The following is a 14,783-nucleotide window of genomic DNA, read 5'->3' as shown; positions in this document are numbered from 1 at the left end:
TGGTTGTGGTTGTGAGACTGCTGCCGTGGTGCTGCGTGAATAAAATTCCATGTCGTGAGGAGACATATGCTGTAGCAACTCAGGGAAAAGAAATCTCACTCCAGGATTTCTCGCGGGGAAAAATTAGTTAATCAAAATTTACAGCAGCAAAAATTACTCACTACAATTGAAACCCAAAGTTCATCTCATCGCACAAGATTTAGAATAACACGCATGAGTTACAACACTTAACTAAATGCGAGAATAAAAGAACATAGCAATGACGTCTAGAATGAAAATGGCAACTGGACGGGGTCCCGAGAAAACGTCTCTGGTACCGGGGCGCACTCTTCTTCTATCGGGGGAAGTGGATTGACCAGTCGATGAACGCGTCTCTCCTGGTCGGGTCTCAGCGGTCTGCCGATGGTGATCTGAGGATTTAAATCAGCGAGCCTCTGGAGATAACCCATCACTCGCTAGGTCAAACGCTCTTGAGCGATGACATACTGGACAAGGTTGGCTAGTACTGGGTCTCTCTCAATTCGTCCACCGGGAAAAGATGTCACTTCCCCAGGTGCTGCACGGCTCGGAAAGTAATAATACCCTCGTTCGCTGGCATAGGGTACCGTGCATCGAAGGCGAACAATCGTTCATGTGCAGCCGCTTCTATGGCCATCTGCGGAGTTGGCATAGATTTCCCTAGGAAGGAGACTTCCGTTGGGTCCTGATTTGAGTCTACGGGAGGGATGTGCACTACTGCCCAATATTTCGAGGTGGAAGAGGTGATCCTCGATTTGAGCAGCTCGTACTGGGGTGGCTGGGTAGAACCCATGGTACTGCAGGTAAAGTCCCACAATATTTTAACAAAACTACCCGGGGTTGCATCCGGGGTTCTCAGATAAATGCTAGGGCTTGGCATGGCAATAAATGGTTGTGAGGGTTGCGCACAAGATGAGGGGTACTCGGCAAGGTCACGAGGTGTCCCTTTTATAAAGTAACTGGGCTGGGTTATTTACCGCGGTGAGGGGCACTAGTTTGCTGGTTCTGCTCTCATGGGGTCGGGGTCAAAGCCACAGATACACACATCTCGCCAAAGCGACGCATTACTGTGGGTGCCGTCAGGGTTGGTTTTGGTAGCTACACCCGGAATTAAAAATGCAACCGTACATCAACACACTTATGCATAGCTACTTCTCAAAATAGGGGCGCACATGCAGACAACACTGCGGTAATACAAGATCACACAACTACAGATTGTGGACATACTGAGACTCGGTACTACTCGAGTGACTTAGTCTACCTCGTTTATATCTAAGCGGGCGTGCCTTGTGGCTGCCGAGTTTTCTCCACGGGCTTCACTGTCGGAGTTAGCTGCAGGGGGTTGCGGAACTGTAGGGTTGGGGTAGTGATGATGACCATCGCTGGGATTGTTGGCCACAATCCCGTTGGAGTGTGTTCCCAAAAGGCGACGAAGCACTTCTAGGGTCATCAAAGCACCTTGGTTGATGGTTGGGGCTGACCTCAAGGTCTCGATCGGTTGTCTGAACAGCATGACTGGATTGTCGGTGTCGGGCTCATCTTCTCTTCTTGCTGTGGGTCGGCGGATCAGTTCTCCACGAATTGCGATCAGATCTAGGGTGATTTGATCGAACAGTCCCTCTAGTGCACTTACATGTCGCACTAGATGCAATAATGCAGGGTCCGTCTCGTGGTCTCCGTTGGTAACTTGGGGTGGTCTACCATACCCGTCACGGCTGGGGTAGTAGTAGAATGAGCGATAGTTAACTCTGGACGACAAGTGCCGGAGTTGAACTATAGCTTGTCGAGCCGCTAGTTGGATGGCTTGTGGCTCAAAGGAAGTTGTCCTTCCGGTGAACCTGTAGGGGCGTTCTAGCGATAGACCCCTACCACAGATGTGCACAGTGGCCCAAAATTGATGGCTCCCACCGCTCATGGACCCTCGATACACAACATATTCTGGGGGCTCTTCTAATGCAAAGGCACAGTGGGTGAGGTTTGCTAGCACGGTCACAAAACCTCCAAGGTTGGTTGCTGTGGTCTCATTGTGAACAATGGGTCCTGGCATTTTAGCTTGGTTTGGGGTTAGAGGCTATGCTGTGCTGGGTTGAGGCTAGCGTGCCCTTTTATAGAAAAAAAGGGAACTGAGTCTTCCTTCGCACGCTTGCAAAAAAGACTATTCAGGGGCCGGTCACTGGCGTGTGACTGACATGTTAGGCTAATAGGTTGGGCACCGACTGACAAAAGGTGTCGGGTCACTGTGAGGCTATCTTACACGAGAAGCTTGGCCGGGGTTTGGTTAAGGTCGGGTGGGTTGGTTTACCTAGGTTTATCGACCTGGCTAAGATAGGATTAGCCAATGGTTAGCCTGGCTCTGATACCAAGTTTGTTAGGACCAATTTTTTGGGATATTAATTTCCCAAAAGCGGCCCTTGTGCTCACCAGCCCCAGGATTACTGTTAGCTGATGAGACACCAACTTGTTACAGAAACTCCAAGAAAAGTACAAAATATGTAGTACAAGACCATTCTAGCCTATGGGTACAACAATTGGTCTCTAGTGGTTGATGGCGGAAGCGGTTTGCGGATCATCAGCGTCTGTGGAACTCCGTTTCCCACAGGAATAGCTGACCAGGATAACTCCTATCTCCGCGAGGTTGCTATCATCATTGCGTAGGTTCCGGGGCTGTCATCGCAACGCTCCTTTCCACGCAAGGGATCTAGCAAAGACAATAGCCAGGGACAAGCCAGTGAGTACTTTGAATGTACTCGCAAACATTAAGAACACAAGTATAATATAGCCACTGATAATCATGTTTTAAAAAATATTCTATGATCACTTCGTCAGTTATGAAATAAGGTTCATGATGCACGCAAGCAGATCATTCAAATAAAACATGAGTAAACGATCAGGGTGTAGAAATGAAAAGCACCGATCGGGTGTCTGAAGCGACGCCTCGAAAGGATAATAATATGAAGCATGCCTCAGTCGGGCGTCTGAGCGACACCACAGAAAGGGCTTATATATAAAAGGAATAACAAGCATGCCACAGTCGGGCGTCTGTGCGACACCACATAAAGGGCTTATAAGTAAATGAAATCACAAGCATGCCACAGTCGGGTGTCTGAGCGACACCACATAAAGGGCTTATAAGTAATTGAAATGACAAGCATGCCACAGTCGGGCGTCTCAGCGCCACCACATAAAGGGCTTATATAAGAGTAATCACAGTGAGTATCCAGGAGGTAGAACCGTCCCAAGGATACTCAATAATTCAAGTAACATAAATGGTTAGTCCATAATAATAATATTCATAATCATCATATATCACAAGTCATAATCAATGTTCTGGTTCAGTAGTTTCTCCTCCGAAGACCGACACTAAGACCGACACTTGACCCATCCCAGACTGTAGTCCTTAACCATGGACACGACTATTCGAATAGGTATTATATCTCTGCAGAGGGTGTACTCTTTACCCACTAGCAACGGATTCCTTTAGTCCATCGGGACTAATTCCGTCCACGGTCTTTTGATTGAAAACACACCTGACCGCACACACCAGCCTAACTCACCAGTGTCTGGAATCACCCTTGACACCTGTTAAGCAAAACTCTAAGTGGGGAGGCTACAACCTCGACTAGCATGGGATCAAAAAATTTATACCGCGTGCAAACTAGGGGAGCTACCCCTTCGGCTACAACCAAAACACCCATGCCCCCTGACCGAATGTATGGCTTTAATCCAGGGCCATGGAACCCTCATCGCGGTCTCTCTGTACGGTGTGTGCTAGGACAGGGGTTGACAACTTACTGAACCGTACCCTACCTACGGCAGGGACACGTGGCAGCACGAAACAAGTATGGGGGTTACTGGAACAAGACTCGATCTACGGCCGACTCAGGAGGCTTAAGTATTACCTGCATGATTAGCTCAAGGATAATATTTCACATCCATCAGACACAACCACCCCTCATCATACCTCCCCCTGCCCCACCGGTGATAACCGTCTCGACGAGGGACAAGCTCGTGTCTACCCAAGACAGAGACTTTCCCGTATCCTTCCCGGTAGGCATGAGAGGCATATGAGGGTGATTGTTACCACAAGTATAACCATTTCCAAGAGCAAGAATTTCCATTTTGCACTCAAAGCGTATGATCATATCGTCACATAAAAATAACTACTGCTTGTCGAGGTGGGGTTATAACCGTATCAAACAACCCATAAAAATATTATGCCAGGGTTCAGAATGCTTGCCTTCAAGGTGTGGAGAGGTGAGGTGCTCTCCAAAACTTTTGAAAGTTTTCTCCTCTCTCCAACAAATCCTATTTTAAATAAATTTGAATTAACACATACTTTAAAAATAGTACAAAAATTTGTTTGGAATTTTTTTTGAAATAAATATGAAAATAAACTAGACAATATTTGGGAAACAACAGAAAAAGAATCAAGTCATTTGGATTTATATTTAAAAAGTTATAGCCAGTCAAAGTTTTGGTCAAATTATGTTTTTAAAATAAAACAGAAAAGAAAACATTTCAAAAAGTAATACGCTTTCGTAGCAGGGGAGACGTACTGGAGGGTTTGCGCTTCCACTTAAAACACGTGGAGGCAGGGCTGGGTCACTGACAGTGGGTCCAGGGGGCCAACTGGTCAGGTTTGACCAGTCCTCTCTCCCTCCTCTTCCTCTGCCCGAACGGAGGCGAGGCTCCGGCGATCAACGCCGGCGAACTGTGGCTCCCCGCGGGCTCCAGATGGTCGGGATGGATTAGCAAGACCGGGGCGGTCCCCCCGGTGGTCGTTGGGTCGGCGGGGTGGAGGGAGTCTAGTGGTGGCGCTGGATGGGCGGGGAGGGCTCTGGTTGCGGTGAATGGGGCCAGAAGCTGGCGGCGGCCGAATCGGCCAGAGACGAGGGAGAAGGCTTCCCGTCGTCGATGGCTGGCCATGGGGGGCCTGGTGGGGTGGCCTAAGGTTGCCTGAGGGCTCGGCTGAGCTCGGGGGTCCTTTTATAGGCGGCCAGGGTCGGCTCCGCGGCTGCCGTGGATAAGCTCAGCGGCGAACCGCCGTTCTGTTGCTGCAGGGGACGTGGCGGCGACGAGCGCTTGCAGACGAGCTTGTGGATAAGCTCGGACTGCTCCAGAGGGCAGCTGGCGCACGCGTGTGGCTCGGGCGGCACCGTCCGGGGCAGGAGCCCACTGTGGCCGGTCGCTAGCCGTCGTGGCCGACCTGACGGCGGCGCTGTAGGGCGCCTGGGGCGGCTCTGCAGTGAGGGAGGGGGCGGGCATGCTGGGTGCGAGTGGGGAGAGGCCAGAGCGGGCGCGGGTAGGCGGCCGTGCGACGCGGCGGCTCGGGCATCCGCACCTGTAAAACGCGCGCTCTGGGCGCGCCCAGAGCACGCACAAGACGTGCTCAACAGAATGCCAGGGCTTGCTAGAAGATTAGGGCAAGGCTGGGGATTAGCAGGCCTGGGTTAGGGTTAGCTAGGAGCTTAGTGGACATGTTAGTTTGTCTAGAGGTGCAAGGTCACAGTGCAAAGACAAAAATCATGTCAAAGCTGTCCACGTGCTCAAGGTGTTTGACAGAATGCCAATGGCATCTAGGCAACTCTTGGGGTGGCCACAATCTCCAGATCAGTGTCTCTTTGGATGAATAAGAGGGTGGTGAAGTTAGTTTGCCAAAAGCTCAAACTTGTTAGTGTAAGTTTTGCAAAACACCAGTTCTGGACAAAAGGAAAAGAACATAATATCATGAACCAAAAGTGTTCCAATGAGTCCAACCTCCTAGACTTAAGGGTTTTGTAGCATGGGCTATAAGTAGGAAAAGGAATCATAGCTAAAAGGGCAAGTTAAAAGGTGGTTGCTGTACAAATCACCATGCTGGACCAGAATGAAAAAGAGGCTGATTCACTCAAATTTTTCAAAGAACATCCAGGATTTTTTGCTTAATGTTGAATGAAATACTCCTATTAACATCCCATAATTTTGGTGGAAGCTAGAAAGAAATATTTGAATAGGTTGTAGTGCAAAATTGCTCTCTGGACCAGATTTGAAAACTTGGTGTAGAGCTCAAAATATCCAAAGAATGAAATATATTTTTGCATAAAAGTGATTCAAAAACATCACATGACCTCTCCAAAATTTGGTTGGAATTTCAGATGAATTTATAAAAGGGTTGTAGTACAAATGGGACCCTAAAACCATGGGAAGCCATTTTTAAAGAAATGAAGATCAGAAAAAATAATTATACAATTAATCCCATAGATAAAAGAAAAGTTTTCTTGAAAGGGTAACAAGTTCCAATATATTTGGAAAGTTTTCACTTGGGGTAAAACTCCATAATAACCAAGAAAGAATGGTTCTGAAATCAAAAGAACGATCCAGAAAGTGAAAGTTTAAATCTCCTCGCAAAATTTTAATTAATAAAACAAGGCCAAAATTTTGGGGTGTCACATAGATAGAGAGAGAGACCCATCGGTCGATGCTCGTAAATACATCTTTCAGCCATATGCATTGCTGATGCTCAGTAAAAACTTATATAGTTGACACAATCATATAGAACATCATAGCACACTGAACTTGCATACAAAAATTTCACGCAGGCGGGAAAATCAGGATGGAAGCAGTGGATCGCTACGGGAAGGCCTATGTTGAAACCAACGAAGTCGTACATAACGGTTCATCGTCTTTATCATTGACGGGGAAATATCTTGAATGTTGTGCAAAGAAAACAGACATACAACATAATAAGTTCTGCTAGCACATTAAGTTGACGTATAGCCCTTTCTAAAAAAAGTTCAGTTACAAAATTAGAACAGGTCACAATCAAATGTACATGCATATGAGTGCTTCACACCCATAGCTTAGATTTAACTAGTATCTAACAAGATTCAATTGTTACCTCAAATTAGAGCACATCCAGGCAGCCAGCCCTGCCTCTTCTACCAAAGAGCAGTGGCCTCCGCCGCGCGATGAAGTAGTCCCTGTGCCATCCATCGTTCCGAGCAACACGGGGAAAGTCTGACGTTGACTCCTGTAATGGACATCATCGACGGACCCTGGCACCAGCGGCGGCGGCAGGACTTCGATTGATGGATTGATCACTTCTTCGACATGCACGAACACTCGATACAGGTACATCCCTAACGTGGTCCGCGGAGGCCTTGGTGGCGACGAATAGTACAACCCAGGTTCCTGCACTGGTATCTAAACAACAATCACCTTTGGTATGGTGGACGGCTTCTTCATCCATGCCATAACCGTCAGAGTCCAGCTGTCTGGAGGAACAAACATACTTACGAGCTCACCTCCAAGGTCGTTGATAAGCACGTTCATGGACTCGCTATTCCAAGCACGTCGAGGCATGCCGTGGAAGGTAAGGTTTTTTAAAAACTCAAGATCAGAGGGCACCGAGCCCCATCCTGGCAGCCACCGATCAAAGCTCACCAGCGCGCCATCGCAGAACAAACGCCGGGAAGATTTGAACACACGACTGCAGTCGAAAGTTGTACGGAACCTGACGAAGAAATGAGCCGGTAGCGGACAGACATCGACGAGCAAGTCACTTATTTGGATGTCGTGCGCAATGCCAAGAGCTTTGACAAGGTCGTCCGGCAAGACGGGAGGCTGGTCGCCGTTGATGGTTACCATCAGCACTTTGCCGTCAAACTGGTCGTCAAGCGCCGCCATGCCACTGTTGAGCGACAGCATGGAGCGACCGAACGCAGGACGGACCTCAGGATCTCCGGCTCGGAGATCCGCATTGACCGGCGACATGATAGTGCGCTTGAGTACAGGGAGTGCAGGAGGGGGATTTGGGGGAACTGGAGTAGGAATCGAGATCCCAGAGGTGGGGGAGGGGCGGGAGACTGGGGATGAAAAGGTAGCATGAATTTCGAGCACGCGCCAATATGCTCTCAGCGCCCAAGCGCACGAAAATACCGGTGGCGCCCACATGTCGGCCGAAGAGCCCTTATTCTTTCTTTTTTGGAGAGCCCGACCTTTCTTTTCAGGATCTTTTGAGAGCCCGGACAGAGAGTCATAATTGACCTGTTTGGCATTGCGTTACTATCGGCCCATATTCAACGACACCTCACTGGCCCAAACAAGTGTACATCATCGAAAAGACACTAAGCTCAAATTATATAACTTGAAAAAAGGAGATATACTCTGAACACTGGAGAATGGTGATGCCCTCATTTAGCCCACTAGTAGTTCGAGACAATAAACAGTTCGAAACAACGATATATACAACATTCAAACACTGACTAGTGACTACTACTGACATAAATAGCAAGACATGATAGCTCATAAGAATTCTTGCTACACCACCAAAACGCACCCATCTGCAGCGCTCAGACTCTCGTAATCCAGATGAGAATGACATTCTAAACAGAAGCAACTATTACATAGTAAGAGTGACATAGACGAGGATGACCAAATGACAAGGAATATGCATAACCAAAGAAAGAACTACCCATCCAGAACCAGTAGCAAAGACAATAAAGTCATTCGAAGAGATGATCCAACACCATCATAATTTGCAGCTCCGTTTCAGCGACCAGTGATCCGGAGACACCAGTACTCCACCCTTTCGATGCAACAACCCAATTACCTATCAACCTGAAGGCTTGAACCACATCACTGCCTGTTGTAATTGAGACATCCAAGGATAAAAGTTAATCCGGATGCCTTTGTCATTCTCACCTTCTTTTGGCTGCAGGCTGTATCGTTGACAATCAGGGGAGTTTGCTCCCGATCTCCTAGGGCTCGCCGTGTAGACACAGTTTTCCATAGCAATCAGAGCCTCTCTGCCATCAAGGTCCTTGCCAACGCTGATCTCCTGTTTAATCGGATAATTGAGTCCGAGAAACAGAGAGTGTGAACCAAGGCTGTTTACCCGCCTCCAACTAAAAAATCCTAAAGGCCCCAACAAGCTGGTATCCTGCTCATAGACGTAACAACCACTGTCCAGATACTCACATATTACACAGTGCTTGTATACTATGGGGTTTTTGCAATATAACTTTTCTGGCTCATGTGTCCGAATGATCATCAGTCTTTTGTCGTCGTCTGATCGAGCGAGGAACCAGTTGTGCTTCCCTGTTTTTGGCAAAGGTGGTGTGATTACAAAGGGCAGTAACTGTAGGGACACTACATCATATCAAAAAGGACAGGCATTGTTAATGTAAGACCAGCATTGTTCAGAGTATGAGTAGGATAATGCAAGAAACATCATTGATATGTCCCTATTGGAACTGGGAGGAAAATACAGGGAAGTGTATACTGGGTTCAAAAATATAGAAGTGCCATGCATGGTTATACTCATGTTATCTCGCAATCGATTCTTCACAGGAAACTACCATGTCATGCATGTTATGTAATCATGTTTTGTCCTCATAAAAAAATTCTTCAAGGTAACTAACAGACCATGCATTGTTATATACTCGTGTTCTGTGGGCAAAATTTTTGTGAGTATATTGTTCTAGCCATTGATTATTGAAGGGCGAATATAGGTATGTACACATGGTAAGCATTGCAGGATTTCAGTACTTCCAAATATAGAGTTCTCCATATGCACATTTACTTCCCTAATGTATGGTTAGATGAAACCAATAGTGTGGTGCATGTTTCTACATCATGAAAATGAGGAAACTAACATGGCCATCGATACACACTCATATTTAGTAGTAGTATATAGATTACTGTAAAATAAGGATAATATCCATATATTCCTAACCGTTTGATTATTCAGGGTACAAATTGGATGTAATGACATGGTCAGAATCGAATGAATTAACTCATTCCAAATATAGCTGATTTACGGCGCCTCTAATACATTGCCATAGTTCTACTTAAATTTGCTCAAACAGGGATATGCCAATCATCACAAAAATTTCAAACAGTGTCATGGTGTCATCATGAACATAAGACGGAAACAACTTACACGAGCTATCCCAGCAATACGTGGTGCCATCTGCTTTGTCGATCGCGTAGATGATGCCATTGTGTTCAATAGCATCACAAAAGTGTGTATCAGCTTTGACGATGATCCACTGCGAGCCGAGTTGTCTCCAGCTAAAGAAGGCACCAGCGTAAAGATATGTGAGTCCGCGGTCGAACAAGGCAATTAGCTTGAAGTCTGCGTAATTCGCATGTCGTGTGGGCACTTGGCATATTACAATCTTCTGCAAAACATGGTCCGTCCAACTGACGTAGTAATCTAGATGACTTGGACCGCGATGGTAATACTCTATATAATCCAACGGAGGAAGGATAATCTCATGGGAGGTCTAGAAGTTCATGAGCTCCAACTTTTTATCGTCTTCTCTGAAGGCAGCCATCCAGTCGGAGTTCATGCCGACCCAGTACATACCTTCCAAGAAGTTTCGGTCGATGGTGATCGGATCGATGTCTAGGGAAATGATGTACGGCGACCCACTACATACCCGCAAAGAAGTTTCGGCTAATGGAGATCGGATTGAAGTCGAGGGGCATCATGCACGCCTCTGTATCATGGTGAGCCAATCTCGCAAGACCAGATAGCAGCAAGCAGGGTGTGTTGAAAAGCTTAGGCCTTGCTTCGACGATGGCCGTGTGCATGTCCCTCGAGCATGCAGCCAGCCGCAGGGCGCTCAACATATCCATACACGAACAGCAGAGGTCGAGGATGTCACTGGGGAGATTGCTCCAATCGTGGCTCATATGGATGCTGCGCAGTTCTCGTTCGACCATGGTGGAGTTTGGAAGGGGGCTTGATTTACGGGGGAGAAGGATGTCGGTGCTGGAGCGGCTAGCGAGGGAATAGTGGTACTGCGGGAGGCGAGTGAGGCGACGGTACACGGGGGCACAGTTAGATGGAGACGGAGACGGAGACGGAGAAGGTGATGGAGATGGAGTGGTGCTATGGGAGCGGAGAGGGAGACGAGGCGAGGCGCCAATGTGCTGTACAGCGGCGGTGACAGACTACACAGTGCACAGGGTGAGGCTGACTTTGGTAACACGAACACGCCGCCTGGACTAGTGTCAGGCGCAGGGTGTTGTCACTTCACTTTGAGGACCGGATGAATAGTATTTTGACCATCAAGTGTACCACAGTTGTACAACTACTACTACTAGTAGTAGGAACATGAGTACTCCAGTATTGTATAGCAGAAATAGGTCTCCCGTGCTAGCATGCATGTTCACTTCATCGTTCAGGTATCATCCATATTGCGAGTAGAACCAAATTCTCGTGCATGCCGAATCAACGCCCTGCCGCGATGCATGCAGTGGTCGTTCTGGTGCATCAAGGACGACATGCAGATCGTTCCACACTTGATAAGAGGAAAAATGGAAAGGTAGAATGCGGCAGCAGAGGAAGAGAACACTGGCTAACGAGGCTGGGAGGGGATCGAGCAGGAAGTTAATGCTCCACGCCTAAAGGTTTTGGGAAAATCTGATTTTCATAAGGTGACTTATACTCACCTAAATGGAGGGAGTATTCCTTAACCAGAGAATGTTGTGTCTCCCACTCACGCGCTCAAAAAATACTATGACACATTTTTTATAATTTTGCATAGGTCCCACCTATCAGGAAGGATGGGCACGTACATGAACAGGTACGACTCATCAGTCTACCCGCATAGCCTTTTCGTTTAGTCCACCTAGTCGTCTAATCAACTGCCTACATGCCACTTCTCCCATTTACTTCTCCATTGGGAACCGATTCTCCTTGGCTTCTTCACCTCCCATTCGTCTTCATTTGCATCCAAACCCCGTACATATGCAACCCAACACTACTAGCAAAAAGGGCTATAGATGATATGGCCACTAATGGCGCACCATGTGTAGGTGCGCCATTAGTGTCCAAATACTAATGGCGCACAACATCCACGGTGCGCCATTAGTAACAAAAATTTCTTTTTCATTTTTTTTCAAAACTAGTAATGGCGCACCAGTGGACAGTGCGCCATTACTAGTTAAACTAGTAATGGCGCACCACATCCATGGTGCGCCACTAGTAAATTTTTTCAATTTTTTTTCAAATTTTTATTATTTATTTTTTTAAAACTAGTAATGGCGCACCAGTGGACAGTGCGCCATTACTAAGGTTTTAAAAAAAATCAGAATTTGTTTTATTTTTTATATGAAAAAGCATCTACTCGAAAAGTTACATCCAAATTTAACCAGGGGAACTTCGTTAAAAAATTTCAAAATCCCCAAAAACCTAACAGAAAAAAATTTACGGGGCTTTTAAGATCCGGAGGCAAAAAAATTCAAAAAATTTCAAATGCGCCACTAGTAACAGAAAAAAAATTGGTTTCGAAAAAAAATTGAATTATTTTTCAAAATATGATACGTAATATGACCGGGATGTTTGAAATATTTTTTCAAAATTTCATCATACTCATGAACTAAGTCCTAGACATCAGGAAGGTTTAATAGGATTGATATGATAGATATATCAACAAGTGCCTGTGAAGTGAGGTGGTGCTGGGGTTGGATAGAACTACGAAGTTAAGCGTGCTCGGGCTGGAGTAGTGTGAGGATGGGTGACCTTCCAGGAAGTTTGACCACATAGTGCGATTTGACCCGAGATTAAGCCATAGTGACCCGAGATTAAGAAAAAAAATTGAAAAAGAATTGAAAAAATTAAAAAAAAATGAAAAAAATTGCTACGAATGGCGCACTCCTGCGTGGTGCGCCATTAGTATACCAGATACTAATGGCACACCGGTGGTGCGCCATTAGTAAAAAAAATCTAATGGCGTGGTGCTAGTGGCGCACCTGTAGTGCGCCATTAGTAGCGAAAACAGGTGCGCCACTAGCAGCCCTTTTTCTAGTAGTGCAATCTCCACTCGCACCGAGCCTAACCTGTGAAACAATGGGCAGGGGGAGAATTAGGAAATGGACACGGAAGTAGTCTTTAGAATGCATTTACTACGTGATCAAACACATCTTACCTGCTCATCGGAGGAAATCCGAGTGCCCCTCAACGTTGGCATCACAAGGGGCGTCAACTTGCAACTACGGCCACGCCGCGCTGGAGAGACCCCCAAGGATACATCCTCGTGCGTTCCACGGAACGTCAAGATGCATTTGTATGAGTAGTTTATATTGTGAGAGAAAAGGATGAACGAGGGAAGGCCTCTAGAGATAGAGATGGACACTACTACTACCAATGTGCTGGCCCGTGCGTTGCAATGGATCCAGAGTAGTAGAATAATACTTGTTCACGTGCTTGAAATATAAACACTCTAGTTTTGATATACATGTGTTAGCAGACATGACAGCTTGTCCATGGAAGTTGAACCACGACGACCATCACATTTCTTGTTTCTACCACTGCCACACCCACACGCAATTCCCACGACGCCGCTCCAACCCACGGCACGACATCCCCCGACATGGACATGGATCCTCTGACGTGGCTATCACCGCCTTGCCCTGCCTTTCCTTCACTGACAGGTGGGACCCACGCTTATGGGTCCCACATGTCAGTGACAGAATGGTAGGATTGTTCGTGTCAGGGGATCCTCATCCCCCCGATGTGCCCCCCATCCCTCTCGGCCCCACCGCTCCTTTGCCTTTGTGTGCATGACATGCGGGCCAGTTGAACTGCGGTGACCATCAACTTTCTACCACAGACACACCCGATTGGATGCGGTTTGCCTACTCCGCCGCTGTGCTCCGATCCGTACTCCCGCACCATCGAATTTTCATCCAGCGGCTGTGACACATTTCGTCCCGGGCATCAGTCCTCATCTGGAGTACTTATGTACTCCCTCCGGTCCTTTTTACTCTGCACATTGGATTTGCCAAAAGTCAAACTTTGCTAAGTGTGACCAAATTTATATTAGAAACTATAAGCATCTATAATATCTAATAAATATAATATGAAAATATATTCCAAGATGAATCTAATGATATTGGTGTTGTTATGTGAATGTCTATAATTTTTTATATAAACTTGGTCAAAGTTGGATGAGATTGACTTCGGACAAACCTAATATGCAGAGTAAAAAGGACCGGAGGGAGTACTACAGGTAGTACCCGCCGGTGTGGCCATCTACGCCTCGTAACACCCCGACGCCCAGCTGTGGCACCCTCGCCACGGCCACGCCACCACCGGCCGGTTCATCTCGAACGAGTGAGTTGCGAACCACACCACCACCATAAGAATGACATGTGGGCCAACCGCATTTAAGGTCCTAAGCCACTGAAGTTCGGTCCTGTGGGCCCCGAGAGGGAAATGTAACTCCTGCGGCAAGCCTTGTGGTGCTCGCGGAGTACGATCTCGTGCCAAAACTGGAATTTGTTTCTTACTACTACCAACTAGTACTAGTAAGGTACACGTGCATTGCACGCATGAGATTCTGGTGGTTTGTGCATTATGCTTCTACATGTGGAGCTTTCTGGATTCTAACATGTGGCAAAATCTGGTGGAATGTAAGGTTAGGCAAGTTTGGTTAACTTAGGTGAGTGTTTGGTTCAAGCCACACCTTAGGCAAGCCACACTAAGGCCCCACATGACATACATGTCAGGACCCCGATTCCAAGTCACATCGATCTAGCCGGTAAATCCTCATATCACTTTGCGGCCTCACGCACGGTATTCCCACGGGTGTCGCCTTACCATGGCCTGGGTCCGTTTGCGCCTTTTGGCTCACGTATATGATAGTGTCGCTAGCATCCATATGACAGAGAACCCGAGCCGACATGGCTAGTCGTGAACCCAAAGTGGCACCAACCTATGGAGACAGGCATACATGAATCACATCAAGCATGTTGGTCAGTAGCGTGTGAAT

This window comes from Triticum urartu, chromosome 5, assembly GCF_003073215.2.
Source record: "Triticum urartu cultivar G1812 chromosome 5, Tu2.1, whole genome shotgun sequence".
In the NCBI taxonomy this organism is placed as follows: Eukaryota; Viridiplantae; Streptophyta; class Magnoliopsida; order Poales; family Poaceae; genus Triticum; species Triticum urartu.
This window is presented reverse-complemented; position numbering follows the sequence as displayed.